The following is a 514-nucleotide window of genomic DNA, read 5'->3' as shown; positions in this document are numbered from 1 at the left end:
AGTTCTTTTTGAGTGGAAAGAAACACAAGAGTGGATCTTATACACACCTGCCTCTAAGAAGACAAGAAATGTCATCGTTATATCGAAGAAGATGAAGAGGGTTAAGAATTGAATTCTGCTTGAGATGAGAAAGCTCCATACAGAATGAAGTGACCATACAGGCAGAGCCATATAGCTCTCTTCTTCACCTTCTCCTTATCAGCTCTGTTCATATGTCTCTCATCCATGATTCTTCTGTGCAGAAGACACATATACAAGTACCTCATCCTAGCAATATAAATGAATGTATCTAGTTGCTATAGATATCTATATAAATGTATGTATACAGACAAAGAGAGGGAAAGCGGCTGAGGAAGATATCTAAGGCAAGACGTCCAAGACTCCTCACAGCCACCACCTATATCATTCGGCTCAAAAGCATGCGATCGAAACGTGAAGAGCCACAACCATCTCGGCGTCTTCGTGTCGATCGAGGAGAGAAGAAAGACAAGCACTGACACTCTACAGAAGGAGA

The sequence above is a fragment of the Cystoisospora suis genome (genome assembly GCF_002600585.1).
Source record: "Cystoisospora suis strain Wien I chromosome Unknown contig_3619, whole genome shotgun sequence".
NCBI lineage: Eukaryota > Apicomplexa > Conoidasida > Eucoccidiorida > Sarcocystidae > Cystoisospora > Cystoisospora suis.
This window is presented reverse-complemented; position numbering follows the sequence as displayed.